This window comes from Saimiri boliviensis, chromosome 7, assembly GCF_048565385.1.
Source record: "Saimiri boliviensis isolate mSaiBol1 chromosome 7, mSaiBol1.pri, whole genome shotgun sequence".
Lineage (NCBI taxonomy): Eukaryota > Metazoa > Chordata > Mammalia > Primates > Cebidae > Saimiri > Saimiri boliviensis.
Genome location: NC_133455.1, coordinates 62479569 through 62497857, shown reverse-complemented (window position 1 = coordinate 62497857; position 18289 = coordinate 62479569). Strand labels below are relative to the sequence as shown.

The following is an 18289-nucleotide window of genomic DNA, read 5'->3' as shown; positions in this document are numbered from 1 at the left end:
TGTCTGACAAATAAGTAGCCAGTTTGGTAAAAATAATGATTCAAGGACAGTGAGAAGAGTCAAACTAACATTCTGCTTGCCTGAGCTGCTAAGATTTTACTATGGGTGCCATTACTAATACTTGAAATGAGATCTAGATATATACGTTGATGTAGATACTTAAATGAAATGTGTTTTTTGTTATCTTTTCTTCGAAATCCCTACAATGATGTGTTGATCTTAAATGAGGGCATAAATGTGATATATTTAAGATGTGAAGTAGATGGAACAGTGGCAGCCCTTTATTACACTAGCATCATATTATTTTTCATAATCAGATAGTCTATTTGCTTTGAAATGACTGCTGTTTAAGTGATTAATTTATAAAAGTATGGAGGGAAATGAAAGGATTAAAATAATTTGACCTCCTGTGCTCAAGCAATCCTCCCACCTAGAATATGGCTAGTTTTTATAAATGTTCCATGTGTATTTGGAAAGAATGCAAATTTTTCAGTTATTAAGTACGGTGTTACATTTATGTCTAAGAACTTGTTAATTGTTCTATTAGTATCTTCTCTGTCTTGGTTTTGTTTTGGATTCAGGTTTGGTTTTATTTGGGAACTGATTTATCAGTTTCTCTACTAAGGAAGACATAGTAATTAATGTCTCCCACCATGGCAGTAGCTTTATCAGTTTCTCCTTGTAGATGTGTTAATTTTTGCTTTACTTATTTTGAATGTATGCTACTAAATACATTAATAATAAGCCAACATAATGACACAATTTAGAATTTGGAACTGTTTTATCTTTCCATTGAATTGAATTTTTATCCTTACGAAAGGGACCTCTATCTAAAAACACTTTTAGCTTTACAGTTTTTTTTTATTGTTATTATTGCTGTTTTATTGGATTAATGCAGCTACTTTAGTTTTCTTTTGGTTAATATAGTATTTTCTTTTTTTTTTTTTTTTTTTTTTTTTTTTGAGAGAAAGTGTCACTTTGTCACTAGGCTGGAATGTAGTGGTGTGATCTCAGCCCTCTGCAATCTCTACCTCCTGGCTTCAGGCGATTCTCATGCCTCAACCTCTTGAGTAACTGAGATTACGGGCACACACCACCACGCCTGGCTAATTTTTGTTTTTTCAGTAGAGAATGGGTTTTCACCATGTTGGCCAGGCCAGTCTCAACCTCCTGACCACGGGTGATCCGCCTGCCTGGCCTCCCAAAGTGCTAGGATTACAGGCATAAGCCATCACACCTGGCCAGTATTTTCATTCTTTAGTTTTCCATGTATTTGGGTTTGAGTTTTGGAAATAGAATAAGGTTGAGTTTTATTTTTGTTCTGAATGACAATCTTTATTTTTTAAATGGAGAATTTTAGTCAGTTGTAATTACTATAGGTTTAGATTTTTTTTTTTTTTTTTTTTTTTTTGAGGCAAGATCTTGCTCTGTTGCCCAGACTTGATAGAGTACAGTGGCACGATTATGGCTCACTCTAACCTCGATCCGCTGGGCTCAATCAATCCTCCTACCTCAACCTCTCAAGTAGCTGGGACTTCAGGCATGCGCCACTGCGCTTGGCCAATTTTTAAATTTTTTGTAGAGATGGTATTCCATTGTGTTGCCTAAGTTGGTCTTGAATTCCTGGACTCAAGCATTCCTCCTGCCTTGGCCTCCCACAATGTTGGAATTACAGATGTGAGTCACGATACGCAGCTCTGATTTATGTATATTTCTATCCCCTTCTGTGGTTTTTCTATTTATCCAATTCTTCCTCTCGCTCATTCTTGACAGTCTTTTGTATTGATTTAGGCATATATGTTTGTCTCATTCCATCTCCTCTCCATACCTTGCATACATGTATACTTGTTTGTAATTAATATTTATTCTTTTAGTGGTTTCTCTGGTTATTTTAACATGCATATTTTCTTAGAAAAGTTCAAATTAACCAGTATCTTTAGCCTATTCATGAGTAATAGAGTAACTTAGATTGCTCTGGTTGTTCACCTCCCAACTTGTAACATTGCTGTCTGTTATCTTAGTTTTGGCATATTCCTTTTGTGCATACCTACAGAATGTTAGACAAATTACTGTTTTAGGTAGTAAACCTTTGTTTAAATTTATTTACCTATTTACTCTTTTCTTGACTCATTGTTCATTTTTGGATCTGAGACCTTTCTTCTGTGATAATTTTTTTTCTATCTGAAGTATGTTATTTAGAATTTCCTTTAGTGAAGATCCTTTGGTGAAAAGGACACTTTTTTCTTTATTTCATTTTCATTTTCATTTCATTCTTTTGTCTTTATTTCATTTTCACTCTTGAAAGGTAGCTTCTCTGTGTAGAATTGTTTCCTTATCATATTAAAGACATTATTCCGGTTCTTTGACTGCCAGTATTGCTGTTGAGAGTCTTAATTGCCCTTCCTTTGCAAGTAATCACTCTTTTATTTGGCTGTTTTAAGCCTTTTTTTTTTTTTCCTTCCCATTTACTGTTTTGCAGTTTTGTATAAGGCACTGAGGTGTCATTTTTTTCATTTCATTATTTTATTTTCTGTAATCCCACTTGGGATTCTTTGGGCTTCTTGGATCTGAGAATAATAATAATGTCTTTGAATAATTGTGGAAAATTCTTAACCATTATCTCTTTGAATAATGCCTCTTATTTTCTTCTTCTATAACTCTAATTAGACATATAGTCTATTTTCCATGTTACTTATGCCTTTTCATTTTTTTTTTCATCTCCACAAACTCATTTAAGAGCTGGCTTATAGTTACAAATTCTCACAGGAGATTTCCTTCTTTCTACCGGCATCAAAGTCAAGCAGGCAAGTTTACTTGCTGTCACTTTCTACAAGGTAGGTTTACTGCTCATTCATTTGTACTTTGTGGATTTGGGGATTTTTTCAACTGCACTGCAAGGCAGTCTTGGACTCTATAGTCTGTCTCCCGCAGTCTGCAGTTTTCTAAGCAGCATTGTGAGTACCTTAAAGTCAAGAGCCATCTTTCATAGCTTTTTACATTTGTGCCAAATTAGGAAAACGTTTAATAATAATAAAATTAAAAATACATATATGTAGCATTGCAGGTTCCAGCAGTAGAGCCAGTCTGGACATCTACCATGTTGCCAAAATAGAATTTCTTGATTCATTTCAAATAACATACAACTTAGTTAAGGTTTGTATGAGAGACATAATACAGAATTTCAATCAGCAGTCTCCCATTAACAAAAAAAAAGGCCCTAGCCTTAAGTTTGGTGAATTCATGTTTTTTTTTTATATTTTTAAGCTAAAATAAAATGTTTAAGGTAGGGGCTTGTGCAGGGGTGGTATGCATGTTTTCATTTCCTGCCCTAACCAACTGACTTCATGTCTATTTGAATTAAGATGGATCCTACTGAACTTCCTCTTTTATTCCTGACATTATGCATTTGTCACCTTTTCTTTTTGCAACAAAAATGGCATGTCTTACATTTATATTTTGAAAAATTGAATTTCCCTTATTCAGATGCGTTGTTTTCAAAACACATTATCACTTTTTATGAGGTGATAAATACCTATCTATAGTTGTATTAATTTTTAAACTCCGTAGACCTAGTCTATTTTGCACGAGTTCATTTCTGTATTTTGTTATGCAAGTTCCCCCCAAACTAACATAAAATTTAAACACAGAAGCCCTTCTAGATGAAATGATACCCCAGTAGCATGAGCACTCCAAGAACCCAAATTTTGTCTTCCAATACAAGTTGATTATCCTTATCCTTATCCTAAATGCTTGGGATTGACGTGTTGTGGATTTCAGGGTGTTTTGTTTTGTTTTGTTTTGTTTTGAGACAGAGTTTCAAAATTTGTGTTTTAAAAAACCAGAAAACTTAGTCCCTCAAGTATTTTTTTAAACCTAGAAGTCACTCTATTGCCCAGGCTGGAGTGCAGTGGCACAATCTTGGCTCACAGCAACCTCTGCCTCCTGGGTTCAATTGATTGTCCTGCCTCAGCCTCCCCGGTAGCTGGAAGTACAGGCACATACCACCATGCCTAGCTATTTTTGTATTTTTAGTAGAGATAGGATTTCACCATGCTGACCAGGCTGGTCTCAAACTCCTGACCTTATGATCTACCTGCCTCGGCCTCCCAAAGTGTTGGGATTACAGGCATGAGCCACTGCACCCAGCCAGATTTCAGGGGTTTTCTTTTTGGATTTCAAAATATTTGCACATACATAATGAGATATCTTGGGTGTGGGACTCAGGTCTAAACATGAAATTTATTTATGTTTCATGTATACCTTATACACAGAGCCTGAAGGTGATTTATAGAATATTTTAAATAATTTTGTGCATCCATCATGTGAGGTCAGGTGTGAAATTTTCCTCCTGTGGTGTCATGTTGGCTCAAAAATTCTCAGATTTTTCAATTAGGGATGCTGAATTTGTACGCTTCTCCTTTAAAAAGGACCAGAATTTCTTGGAGAAATGATTCCATCTAGGACTGGAACAAGAAATAGATAAGATCAGCTTAGAACATCTGGTAGTGCCAAAAAAAATAAATAAATAAGGAAGGTCTTTAACAAAACCCCACAAAATGAGACTATGTCAAAAGGGCATGGAGTGGCCTGAAAGAGCTCACAATGATCAAAGTTGGAATAATTTGAACAAGAAAATAAGTGTAAAGTAGTATTGAATTATAACCCAGAGTATAAAATAAATATTCGTGGGCTGATACTGGTATGAACAAATGATTGAATAAATAAATAAACAGAGAAGAGACAAATCTCCTGTACAGAAGAACTCTAAATAATTTATGTCAACACTCCACCTTTTTCATGGTGAAACCCAGCTTTCTAATCCGTAAGTGTAGACTGTGCATGCTTTCCTTCCAAGAAGTATAGTATGGAGAAGAGTTTGAGGAGAAGTAACTTCACAGTGGAGAAACCTGACAGCTAGGTAGGTTGTCTGGGGTAACAGCAACGGTGATAAGTCATGTTGATAGTGTGTTTCAAGGGCTGTGATATGATAAAAATGGTACTTTATCTCTGTAATCCTCCTCCCCAAATCCCATACATAATTATGAGAAAAGCATCCAATTCCAAGAGAGGAGAGGCATTCTGCAAAATGCTTGACCAGTGCTGCTGAAAACAGTTAGGGTTATCAAAAACAAGAAAAATCTGAAAAATTGTTACTGCCAAGAGGGTCCTTAGGAGACATGAACTAAATGTAATGAAGTTTGTTTTTAAAAAACACCACAAAACTTAGTCCCTCAAATATTTTTTTAAACGGAGAAGTCACGTACTTTGCAATTTTATTATATTTTAGATCACATCCCACTCTTAAATGCATATTACCCTTGGAGCAACCCAAGTTTTAAAAAATTTAGTAAAAGAAGGTATCAGATAACCAGTTCTTACAGACAGGCCCAACATTTATTATGTTGCATTTGCTGTCATCTGAAAGCCTACTCACACAAATGGTAGAAAGTTGCATTTATTAAAATCTTAACTACTTTAGTATTTCAAATTTTTAAATTTCAAGGTAACCAAAAATCTTATGAAAATATTGACACTATACCTTAGAATGTATAATTTAACTGTTTTTTGTTTTAAAGGAAGTGTGTGTATGTGTGTGTTTGGCCCACTCTGGAAAAGTAAAGAATATATCGTTAATATTATTAGACCCAGTTAGTCCATATTGTAGTGTAGTTGCTGGCACAAAAGTAACATTGGGCGAGGTGCACTGGCTCACACCTATAATCCTAGCACTTCAGGAAGCTGAGGCAGGTGAATCACTTGAGCCTGGGAGTTTGAGACCAGCCTGGACAACATGGCGAAACTTCTTCACTACTAAAAATAGAAAAATTAGCCAGGCGCCGTGGCATGTAGTCTCAGCTTCTCAGGAGGCTGAGGCAGGAGGATCACTTGATCCCTGGAGGTGGAGGTTGCAGTGAGCAGAGACTGCACCACTGCACTCAAGCCTGGGTGAGAGAATGAAACCTTGTCTCAAAAAACAAGCAATAACAACAACAACAAAAAAATAAAAGTAACACTGTATTGTTGTTAATTCAGAGGAAGTGGTTTTGATATAAATCTAGTAACTTTATATTAAAAGTCTTCTTATTCTTTGAAATAATCCTAACACATTTTTAACAATTTAAAGAGAGATACTGGTTTCAAATAAATTATTTCTCCATTTGCAGAATAATTTTTCCTGACACTTGAGAGATTATTTGATTAACTTTTATTATGAAAGCAAGTATTATCAGGGCCATGTATTAGAATTTTTTGCCTCTAAAACCAGATACAGGTGGCGGGGCATGTTCTGAATATTTTTCTCTACTGACAGGCATACTTGGTATAACAAACATACTAATTTACAGCATTCTAATTAAAAAGTGAAAATGTGCATGCTGTCAGGCCCAGTCTTACACAGCTTCAGCCTTGTCAACTAGAGGAACTTAAAGCCTTACTTTATGATGCCTTTATCTTTGATTTGTAGTTGGTCATTCATATCCATAGGTTCCACATCTGCAAATTCAATCAGCCATGGATTGAAAATATTTGAAATAGAAAGCAATATAAAAAATAATACAGTACAGTGTAACAACTATTTAGATAGCATTTGTATTTTAAGTAATCTAGAGGTTAAAGTATATAGGAAGATGTGGGTAGGTTATATGCATATATGCCATTTTATATAAGGTACTTGAGAATTCACTGCTTTTGGTATCAAAGAGGGTCCTGGAACCAATCCCCCTTGTATACCAAGGGTTGATTGTATTTATAAAAGACTAGCTTTAAAATTTTTTATTTTTTAAACCAGTGTTTGAATGAATTGGCATACGTAAAGAAAGAAAATATTTAATATTGTTTGTACCTAACCATTCTTTCATTGGTCTGTAATGTTCCAAACTTATACTTTCTACCATATATAACCATATTTCTGTTTTCATAAATAACTACTTTCAGTAGATCAAAGTTGTTGATATTGGAATTACATGTGGCAGGTAGTCCAAGTGATATTCAAAGTAAATCCTAGTTAGTATTAGGTACGTTTTAATGTTAGAAATTAAAAGAGCTTAGGAAAAGCTTTAGGATGAGAAATCCAACATAAACAGTTGTCTCAATCCTAGAGTATCTTCAACTTCTCCCAGGCCCATCCCAGGACTGCAAAACATCAAGGAGTGACCTAGCTTCAAGGAAATGATGTAGCTTGGATAATGACTTTTAGGCAGTTGACCCCAATAGAGTCTTCAGGAGTTACATCTGCTATAATATCTATAATCCAAATGACAGTTTTTGAATCTGTAGTACAAAAAGGAAAACATCTGGTACTACTTCAGTCTTCTGAGTATACTTACTCACTTTGATAACAACATGGTAGCAGTGCTTCTAAAAGAAATTTTGTGATACTATATCTTAAATTTCAATTTATTTTTCATGAGATAGCTGTTAGTGTAAAAACAAATCTAAGTGATAATTTTGGGACCCATTTTTACAAGTCATCTCAATAAGTAACTATTAAGTATCATACATTAATAAGTAAAAATGGAAAAGCATTTGGTTGTAGTTTTATTAACATGTTTGTACATTGCAGAAATTCAGGAACAAATTTTATGTATATATATATATGTTGCTATTTTTAAACAATATCTGATATTCATTCAACTAAAACTTATTAAGCATTTAATATGTGTCTGGCACTCTTCAGGCACCAAGGATATATCAGTGAACAAAACAAAGTCTTTGCCACTATAGAGTTTACATTTTGTGGTGGCATTGGAGTGAAGAGATAAGGAATAAAAAAACAAGTCAGTATGTAGTATGCCACTTGGTGGTAAGTCGTTTGGAGAAAAGTGTAGTAGGGAAAGAGGAAAAGGGTATAACATCATGGGCTAGTGGGTAAGGGTTTATCTATTTCATATGTAGAGTGCTCAGGAAAATTCCTTAATAAATTGATCTGTGAGCAAAAACCTGAAGCAAATAAAGGAACAAACTATGCTGCTATCTGCTAGAAGAGCATTGCAGGTACAAAGAACAGTAGTTGCAAAGGACCTGAGATAGGAACATACTTAGTATATTCTAGAAACAGCAAGGAGGCCATTGTGGCTGGAGCAGAGTATAGAGAGTGAAGAATTTTAAACTACATAATCAGTAGTGGAATGGCAGGGACAGGAAATGATACTAAAAAATTTAGGATCTCATAGAGACCGTTGAAAAAAGTCTTTAATTTTTATTCTCAGAGGAATAGGGGGAGCCATTGCAGGATTTTGTCAGGAAAAATTATGAACCACTTTGAAGTAAACAAAAAATGGTGAATGGGTGTCCTGTCTAGCTCAACCAGTTTATCTGTCTCATTTTGAGGTGGAAGCTTTTGTTTGTTTGTTTTTGTTGTTGTTGTTGTTTTAAGAGTACTGGAACTTAACAAAACTGTTACGAAAAATGCAATTGAATCATAAACTTTGATGTGAAAATCCTCAACAAAATACTAGCAAAACCAAATTCAGCAGCATGTAAGTGGGATTTATACCATGATCAAGTGGGATTTATTCCTGGAATGCAGGAATGGTTCAACATATGAAAATTGTTCAACATAATATACACATTAAAAGAATGAATGGAAAAAAACCACATGATCATGTTAATTGATACAGAAAAAACATTTGACAAGATTCAGCATCCTTTCATGATTTAAAAAAAAAAAAAAAAACACTAGAAGTAAAAGGAGCCAGATGTGGTGGCTCATGCCTGTGATCTTAGCATTTTAGAAGACTGAGGTGGGCAGGCCACTTGAGGTCAGGAGTTTGATACCAGCCTGGCCAACATGGTGAAACCTCATCTTTACTAAAAATATAAAAATTAGTTTAGTATAGTGGCACACACCTGTAATCCCACTTAGGAGGCTAAGGCAGGAGAATCGCTTGAACCCGGGAGGAGGAGGTTGCAGTGAGCTGTGGTAATGCCACTGCACTCCAGCTTGGGTAACAGAGCAAGACTCCATCTCAAAAAAAAAAAAAAAGAAAGAAAGAAAAGGGAACTACTTCAACATAGTAAAAGCCATATATGAAAAATACAGTGAATGTCATATTCAATGGTGAAAGACTGAAATATTTTTCTCTAAGATCAGGAACAAGGCAAAGATTCCCACTTTCACCAATTCTGTTAAATACTGGGTAGTCTATCCAGTATTAGGTAAGAGCAATTAGGTAAGAAAAAGAAAGAAAGGGCAACCCAGTTGCAAAGAAGTAAAGTGAACTCTGTTTATAGATGATAGGATCTTATATGTAGAAAACCCTAAAGAGTTAGCATTTTCGTCTACTAACAATGAACAATACGAAGGAAATTAAGAAAACAATTTCATTTACAATAGCATGAGAAATAATAAAATACAAATTAACCAAAGAAATAAAAGATTTTTATGATGAAAACTATAAAACATTACTCAAAGAAATTAAAGTAAATAAATAGAAAAACATCTGATTTTCATGAATTGGAAACCTTAATAGTGTTAAGATGTGAATACTACTCAAAATAATCTACAGGGTCAGTGCAATTTCTATCAAAACCTCAAGGATGATTTTTGCAAAATTAGAAAAGCCCATTATACAATTTATATGGAAAATCAAGGAACCCTCAATAGCTACAACAATCTTGAAAAAGAAGAACAAAGATGATGGCACACACTTGCTGATTTCAAAACTTGCTACAAAGCTACAATATCAAAATAGCATGTTGTTGGCATAAAGGAAGACATATAGTCCAATGGAATAGAATAGAGAGTCCAGAAGTAGGCTGGGCACGGTGGCTTATGCCTCCCAATGCCAGCACTTTGGGAGGCCGAAGTGGGTGAATCACAACGTCAGGAGTTTGAGACAAGCCTGGCCAACATGGTGAAACCCCCGTCTCTACTAAAAATACAAAAAAGTAGCTGGGTGCGGTGGTGGACACCTGTAATTCCAGCTACTCAGGAGGCTGAGGCAGGAGAATTGCTTGAACCCAGAAGGCGGAGGTTTCAGTAACCGGAGATCACGCTGCTTCACTCCAGCCTGGGCGACAGTGTAAGATTCTGTCTCAAAAAAAAAAAAAAACCCTAGAAATAAACCCATACACACACACACACACACACACACACACACACACACACAAACGTACATATACATATATATTTCAAAACTTGTATATACACATATGTATATATAGTCAAATAATTTTTGACAATGGTGCCAAGATTATTCAATGGGAAGGGGACAGTCTCTTCAAGAAGTGATGCGGGAAAAACTGGGTATCTGCATACAAAATAATGAAGTTAGACCTTCACATAGCACCATATACAAAAATTAAAATCAAAAGTATAAAACTCGCCAGGCATGGTGGCTCACGCCTGTAATCCAAGCACTTTGGAGGCCAAGGTGGGTGGATCATCTGAGGTCGGGAGTTCAAGACCAGCCTGACCAACATGGTGAAACCCCGTCTTAAAAAAAAAAAAAAGTGGCCGGGCGCGGTGGCTCAAGCCTGTAATCCCAGCATTTTGGGAGGCCGAGGCGGGTGGATCACAAGGTCGAGAGATCGAGACCAACCTGGTCAACATGGTGAAACCCCGTCTCTACTAAAAATACAAAAGATTAGCTGGGCATGGTGGCGCGTGCCTATAATCCCAGCTACTCAGGAGGCTGAGGCAGGAGAATTGCCTGAACCCAGGAGGCGGAGGTTGCGGTGAGCCGAGATCACGCCATTGCACTCCAGCCTGGGTAACAAGAGTGAAACTCCGTCTCAAAAAAAAAAAAAAAAAAAAAAAAAGTATAAAACTCATAAGCAAGTGTAAGGCAAATGCTTCATGACATTGGATTTGGCAGTGATGTCTTGGATGTAACACCAAAGACACAGACAATACAAGAAAAAACTTTTGAAACTAAAAACCAAAAACTAATTTAAAAATGGGCCAAGGACTTGAATAGACATTACACCAAAGAAGATGTACAAAGGCCAGTAAGCATATGAAAAGATGTTCAATATCACCAATTATTAGAGAAGTACAGATCAGAACTACAGTTAGATACTACCCTGACACTTATTAGGATGGCTATCTTTGTTTTTTTGAGACAGTCTTGCTGTGTTGTTCAGGCTGGAGTGCAGTGGTGTGATCTCGGCTCACTGCAAACTCCGCCTCCCAGTTTCAAGCGATTCTTATGTCTCGGCCTCCCAAGTAGCTGGGACTATAGGTATGCACCACTACGCATGGCATATTTTGTATTTTTAGTAGAGACAGGATTTTGCTATGTTTCCCAGGCTGGTCTCAAACTCTTGACCTCAATGATCACTCGCCTTGGCCTCCCAAAGTGCTGAGATTAAAGGCATATAGCACTATGCCTGGCTAATTTTTGCATTTTTAGTAGAGATGGGGTTTCACCCTGTTGCCCAGGCTGGTCTAGAACTCTTGGCCTCTGGATTCACCTGCCTTGCCCTCCCAAAGTGCTGGGATTGCAGGTGTGAGCCACTGCGTCTGGCCAAGGATGGCTATTTTTTAAAAAAATACAGAAAGTAACAAATATTGGTGAGGATGTGGAAAAACTGGAAACCTCATGCACTGTTGGTGAGAATATAAAATGGTACAGATTCTGTGGAGGAGAGTATGGCAGTTCCTCAAAAAATTAAAAAAAGAATTACCATATGCTGCATCAGTTCACCTTCTGAGTGTATCCAAAAGAATTGAAGGCAGGGTCTTGAAGTATTTGTACACCCATATCCGTTTGTACGCAGTAGCCAAAAGGTGGAAGCAACCCAAGTGTTCATTGACAGATGAATGGATAAGTAAAATGTGGTATATACATGCAGTGGAATATTATTCAGCCTTAAAAAGGAAGGGAAGTCTGTAATATGCTACAGCATGGATGAACCTTGAAGACATTATGCTACGTGAAATAAGTCATTCATGCAAAGACAGGTGCTATGTGATTCTTCTTATGTGAAGGAGGTAGTATAGTCAAAATCAGAGAGAAAGTAGATGGTTGTTGTTAGGGGATAGAGGGAAAGGGAATGGAGAGTTATTGTTTAATGGATATAGAGATTCATTTTTACACGATGAAAAGAAGGCCAAGCAACATAGTGAGACCTCGCCTCTACAAAAAATTAAAAAGCTAACCAGACATGGTAGGATGTACCTGTGGTCCTAGCTAATTGAGAGGCTGAGACAGGAGAATACCTTGAGCCCAGGACGTTAAGACTGCAATGAGCTATGGTCACATCACTGCCCTCCCACCTGGTTGACAGAGTGAGACCCTGTCTCGAGAAAAAAAAAAAAGAATTAGAGATGAATGATGGATAGTTAAGATGGTAAATTTTATGTGTATTTTACTTCAATAAAAAAGTAGAAAATGCAATTAAATCTTATTCATAGAAGTAAATATGAATTTTATACCCAGTAGAATGCAGTTTATTACTGCCCTGTGAATATACCTGTTTTGCATCTATTTGTAAGTTTATTTCAGAACTTTTAATTCCCTATGTATGTTTAGTTTTTGGAATGTTCCTCTGAACCAGTTGTAACATCTGACTCATTCCATTATTAACTAATGATTTAAATAATATCTTTGACATATTTTGGTTTACTGTCTTTGAGAGTCATGATTTTTACCATTTTTAGGAAAATGTATCCATTAATACCTTTTTTTTTGAGCCAAGGTCTTCCTTTCTGACACAGGGTAGAGTATAGTGGCAGTCATGGCTCACTGCAGCCTCCAACTTCTGGGCTCAAAGGTTCCTCCCATCTCAGCCTCCTAATAAATAAGTAGCTAGGACTACAGGTGCATACCACCACACCTGATTAAGTTTTTTATTTTTTAGAGATAAGTTATTGCAGTGTTGTTCAGGCTGGTCTTAATCTCCTGGCCTCAAGTGATTCACCCACTTCAGCCTCTTGAGTTGCTGGAATTACAGGTGTAAGCCACTGCACCAAACTCCTCTGTTATATTTTTTAACAGAATTAATCTGGTTGCTCTGTTGAGAAAAGACTAGAGCAGGACAATCAGAGGCAAAGAAAAATTAGAAGGCTGTTGGAAAAATTCATAAAGAAATGTTGGTAACTTGGACTGGAGAATTACTGGTGGAAATGGTAAGCGTTGGTTGAACTTGGATATATTTTGAAGATAGACCTGAAAGGATTGATGGACTGGATATGGGATGTGAGAGAGTAAGGTGTGTAAAGGATGATTGCAAGATTTTTGGATATTAATCTTAATAAAATGTATAAGTAATTCCTTCTCTCAGACATTTTTAGGTTCGTAATTTCTATTTTCGATTCTTGGGAATTTAGTTGGTTTGACTAAGAAATGTAAAAGCTGGTGATCATGGCTCTTTTCTCATAAGGTATCTTTTGCACTGATTATACTGTAATATATAATTACTGTATTGAATAACAGCTGTTTAAATCAGGATTCTGGCAGGAACCCTATAATGGAAAAGAATTTAATAAAGGGATTATTTACACAGTATGGGCAGATTAAGGGAAAGCAGCAAGTGATGTCGGCCAGGTTTGCTAGGAACACTGAGCTTGCTAGGAACAGCTGTTAACACTCCTAGATGTCTAAAAGGGACAGAGGGAAGAAGTGGAAGTGGTTACCTGAATCAGCAGGAGCTATAGATGTATGAGAGAGCTGCCTAACAGGGGCCATCACTAGAAGAACCTCAGTAAGGAAGGGAACCACAGCCAACCTGGTCTGCTGGTACCTTCATGCAAGTGAGGCTCCTAGGGAACAGACTAGAGTAGAGAAGGTTACAGAGTGGCTTCGGAGGGTCAGATGGAAAATATGCAGCACTGCAGATAACTTTTAAAACAAACAAATACACTTACGTGCTTCGAGTTTAAAAATATAGCAAAGAAAGAAATGAAGAACATTATGATTTAGTGGTAGAACATTATGAAAAGTCAGTTGGGTAGGTTTTAATAACATTAAACAATTAGTACAGCTAAAAATCAACCATAAAATTTGGTGAAGACTTTAGAGGTTTTATATCCTATTACATGTTTTACTTTGGACTCACAAAGTTAAAAATGCTTTTTACCTTTATGTGTTTTACTTAGAATTACTTGAATATAATATTTTATAACTTCAGAAATAATAAGAAATGTTTTATATTTCTTAAGTATTTAAAAGCTGTTTTGTTGTGTCTTTTTGTTCCCTTTAATGTAAAGTAGTTCAGATTTAGTTTATTTCAGTTGAAAGAAAGCTCAAATCATCACATCTAACTTTGTTGTTAATTTTATGTATATAATTCTTTTTTTTTTTTTTTTAGAGACAACATCAAACTTTTTTACCAATAATGAACTCTACTGGAACACTGTCAGTGATTCTGAACTCAGCATTTAAAGGGAACTCAGTTCTTTGTAGATAGAAGTTTGTTCCATTTGCATAGACTTCTATGGTTTGATCAATATTCTATCTCAGGAGCAAGTCAAGCCTGTGATTCTGTAAGATGGAAATTTGAAAACAATTGTCTGTCTCTGTTCTGCTCTTACATATTGCTAAGTATTTTCTTCTCCACACTGGTTTCTACAGTCTTATCTTACTGGTTTGACAGTGTTCTTTCTATCCTAACTTAACCTTGTCTCAGTCTTCCCTAGGGTTCTGTGATACCACACTCTTGGGGGTTTTCTTCTTGCTTCTTGGGGAGTGAATGTCCAGTCTCCTTGTGGGCTTTTTTTCACTCTGCAGTTCCTTTAAACATTTCTGAGCTGCTGTAGGTCTTAGTTTTCTTCACCCTGCATAGTCTCATCTGACGTATGCATGCATCCATAAGTTGATGACTCAAATCTCTCTTCCACTTCCACACCTATATTTCTTTTTGCCTGTTGAGCATCTCCATTTGGATGTCTCACAGACATCAAAGTACCTTGTGTCCTTCCTATGTTCCCTAGCTCACTGAGTATACTGTCAACCTCGGCTGAAAATGTGAGTATTTTCCTTGACTCCTGCTTTCCTTCCCAGTCTAATCAATCGTCAGCTGTTATTAAGGCTAGCACTTAAATATCACTCTAGGGCCGGGCGCGGTGGCTCAAGCCTGTAATCCCAGCACTTTGGGAGGCCGAGGCGGGTGGATCACGGGGTCGAGAGATCGAGACCATCCTGGTCATCATGGTGAAACCCCGTCTCTACTAAAAATACAAAAAATTAGCTGAGCATGGTGGCGCATGCCTGTAATCCCAGCTACTCAGGAGGCTGAGGCAGGAGAATTGCCTGAACCCAGGAGGCGGAGGTTGCGGTGAGCCGAGATGGCGCCATTGCACTCCAGCCTGGGTAACAAGAGCGAAACTCCGTCTCAAAAAAAAAAAAAAAAAAAAAAATCACTCTAAATCACTCTAATTCATCCTTTTTTTCCCCATCTTCATTGTTCAGTAACTTAATTCAATCCTCTTGGTTATTGTATGCAACCACTTCCAAACCTGCAAAAAACGTATGAAGTGTAGGGAGTGTTGGTAGGAAGTGTTTTTAACTTAACCTGTGAGGAAATACAGATTCAGAGAAGTTAAGTTAGAAATCAGATCCCTCTAATGTTGAACTACATATTTAGTACATACACTAAATCTAAAATGAAAGGCTTTGTTTTTAGCATTCTGAATTTCTCCAGAAGACATTATCAATCACCAGTGATGCCAGCCTGGGTGATGGAGCAAGACCTTTCTCAAAACAAACAAAACCATCAAAGCCTTTCATTTTAAATTCTAATGTAGTGTATAAAGTACATTTAGGTAGCAGAGATATTGTATGCTATTTGTCAATTATATGAGAATGAAAACCTTACCTGAGCCATACTGCACTTTCTTTTTAGAAGCGTTAATCATTTCGGAGAATTCAATTTTGTAATTTACATGTGGAAAATTTAAAACTTTAAGGCTTCAACATGAGTATTTTATGTACATGACTATGGGAAGCCAATATTCTTTGTAGCTAACTGTTGAATTAAGTTCAAAGACTTTTTAAAGATGATTCAAAAACTTCTTTAAAAGGTTAAAGTACACAGCTTTTCAGCCAGTGTTGAAGAAACATTTTGAGAGTGTGGCAGAATAAAACATCTTCTTAGAAATTTCAGCTGTTTTTTGTTGAGATTTGTTTTCTTCACATTTGTCTTAAAAAAAAAAAAAAAGAAGAAATAAATATTCTCAAAGTTGCTTTCAAATTGTATTTTCTTCTGGCTGGGCATGGTGGCTAACACTTGTAATCCCAGCACTTTGGGAGGCCAAGGCAGGAGTATTGCCTGGGGCTGGGAGTTCTAGACCACCCTGGGCAACATCATGAGACCTTATCTCTACAAAACATACTAAAGATTAGCTGGGTGTGGTGGTGCACATGTGTGGTCGTAACTACTTGGGGAGACTGAGTCGGGAGTATCACTTGAGCCCAAGAGGTTAGGGTTGCAGTGAGCTACGATTGCGCCACTGCACTCCAGCCTGAGCCGTGGAACAAGACCGTGTCTCAAAACAAATAAACAAAATCATCAAATTGTATTTTATTGTAAGTTGTGTTCAGAGGGATAAGCTCAAGTGTAATTATGAATGTGGCTCTTCAGAATTAAGTTCACCATGGATGATTGATACGTGTTTAAATTAAGATCCAGATAAAGCTGAAGGAAATCAAACCATGAAGCTTTTAGAGGAAGGATGCATATTGTCTTTGTTAATGTGGTAGAGAGGAAAACTAAACATTCTAAATTTGGCTTCTAGTAAAATTTTGATTAATTTCCTCACCTTCATTTCCCTGTTGATAAATGAAGAAAATAGTTCCCAGCAATCTGCATTATGAGATTGTTTTTTATATCAATATTTAACAAGGGCTCAAAAGAACATCAGTTTAGTCTTGGTTGCTCTGAAATCCTACCACTTGATTCTAACTATCTTCAACAACTGGGAAGGAGGAAAGAAAAGATGGTCCAAACAACTTGTCGTTTCTGTTATTTGTAATGTGTTCTTTGTTCTTTCATTGACTATATTATGTATTTTACCGTGTATTTGTGTTTTTATTCTTTCATTGACTGTATAACATATTTTATTGATCCTAAGAGACATTTCCCAATTTTATTCACTAAAATTTGGGTGTATCTCATAATTAGTGGCACAGTTATATTGACTTTTTTTCTTTCTCAGTGGTATATAAAATACCAGTCTTAAAATCAATCATGTCTCAGCTTTGATGAAAAACAGGATATATGTCTATTAATATTCAAAATAACAGTAATAGTATAGTGGCCACCATACCCAAGGATCACTTTTTTGGTAGCCTCTACCTTCTTAAACACAGCCAGGAACTGGAAAGTAAGAAAAAAAGGCTCTGATGCTTAAAATTACTGTTATAGAACTCATGAAGTAAAGGCCGGGTACTTAAACTTATAAGACCCCTTTGCCTCTGAGTGTAGTGCCTTATTTTATACATCATTGAGTTAATCCTTAGGTGTCTTATTACAGATCCACAAGGATTCAAAAGAGTGAACTAAAAAGGAATGCATATAAATGTTTATTAAGTGGCAGTTCTACGACTTACTATACTTTCTGCTGAAAATAAGTGGCCCGTAAAAAGACAATTAAAAAGTATTTTTAAAAAGTAACGCAAAACTCAGAACTGGCCACTTAGAGCTATCTTAGCAGGAGCTTGCAGCCTAATACATGTCAGTCACACTGATTATAGCTTAGAAGAGATTCCTTATCAAAATGTAATCTGATTCCACTAGCACTTTCTTTAAGGGGTGATATGATTGTACTTTTAAATTTTGATTGGACAATATTTGTTGTTGATTAAATTTTCCCTTCTCATGGCTTAATGGAGTTTCTAGAACATATTTTTTCCTGAAAGTATCGGGGGGGAAAAAACTACTTTTGGAAGGCATCTGTTACACATCTGAAGTAGGATTTGATTCTGTAATTCCAGTGGTCTCTAGACCCGGATAATTCTACCCACGTTGCTAGATGGCACCAGGATGCCATTTTTAGGCCTTTGGGCTAAGGAATGGGCGTATGTGGTAGGAAGATGTTAGAGAGGAAAGAAGTAGGGAAGAAAAACTTTGGGAACATTCTGTGGTACTGAAGAATGTCTCTGGAAGTTCTCAGTGGGCAGTTGCTTACCAGATGTCCAGCTGTGTTATTTGTGTTTGAAGTAAACCTATGCTGCGGTGTGTATCTCTCCATGAATTCTTAGTATTGGGGGCTTTTCAAGACATTCCCCCTTAAGATGTGAATTTTGAGCATAGCTTCTTGGCCTCAGGCACTTTAACCTGAGATAGATGTTAAGTTCTGCTGATTGACAGGTTTCCAGCGTTTACTAATTAGATGCTCATGGCAGTT

General features: G+C 36.5%; 1 protein-coding gene across 9 annotated transcripts in view; it reads left to right on the top strand.

Annotated features, from left to right (window-relative positions):
• FRS2 (fibroblast growth factor receptor substrate 2) overlaps positions 1 to 18289 on the top strand; it is a 108715-nt gene that overhangs the window by 62825 nt on the left and 27601 nt on the right. The window contains exons 4-5 of one of the 9 annotated variants that reach the window (XM_074402574.1): positions 12942 to 13072; positions 14254 to 14428. The exons of 7 other annotated variants lie outside the window; for them this stretch is intronic. The gene's annotated coding sequence lies outside the window, so the exon portion shown is untranslated. The remainder of the gene's footprint in view (positions 1 to 12941; positions 13073 to 14253; positions 14429 to 18289) is intronic. One more of the 9 variants, XM_074402573.1, reaches the window with a different exon arrangement.